We start from the raw sequence: 812 nt of genomic DNA, 5'->3' as shown, positions 1-812 counted from the left end.
TCTAGTTTGTTTACACAGGGATGGTCATATCTTCTACTTCCTTATTCAAATTTTGTTTAGTTGTTTTATCCATTATTGAAAGTGAAGTATGGAAGTCTCCAGTTATTATTATTAAATTGCCTATTTCTCCCTTGAAGTCTGTCAGTTTGTAGCACATTTTGGTCTAGAAATTTGATTCTGATAATTATTGCATAATTATCCATATGATACTTAGAATCAGTTTATCCAGTTTAAGAAAAAAATCTTGTTTCCATTTCAGATTATATTACATTTGTACATAAGTATATAGAGAATTTGCATCTTTAAAATATTGTGCTTTCCTATCCAAGCTAATTATAGTCTTTTCACTTATTCATACCTATAATAGACCCATAATAGATTTTTACTGCTTCAATATTTTCTTCCTATTGATTACTATACATTTCTGCTTGTTTGTCCCTATACATGTTACCCTTTAAAGTAAATAAACATATCTTTCAATTGTTCTTTCTAATACATCGCTATGTATATAAAGGGAAGCTACTGTTTTATTTCTAAAATGTAACCACTCTCTTGCTGAAATTTCTTTGTCTAACAATTTCTTAGCCGATTCCCTTATTGCTTACAAACACACTGCCATAAAGTCTTAAAATCTTAATATTTTTTGACATTTGTTTTACACTTATTATAACTCTTACCTAATAATACTGGCAGGTGCTTTAAAAAATTGTACAATATCAGGAGTTCCAAAATGGTGGTGGATTAAGTTGAAGCTATACTGACACTCTCCCAGGACCAAAGTGGCATTCCAACTAAAATACAGAACAACCAAC

This window comes from Myotis davidii, unplaced genomic scaffold (genome assembly GCF_000327345.1).
Source record: "Myotis davidii unplaced genomic scaffold, ASM32734v1 scaffold1075, whole genome shotgun sequence".
Lineage (NCBI taxonomy): Eukaryota > Metazoa > Chordata > Mammalia > Chiroptera > Vespertilionidae > Myotis > Myotis davidii.
Note: the sequence above shows the minus strand (reverse complement) of the source record.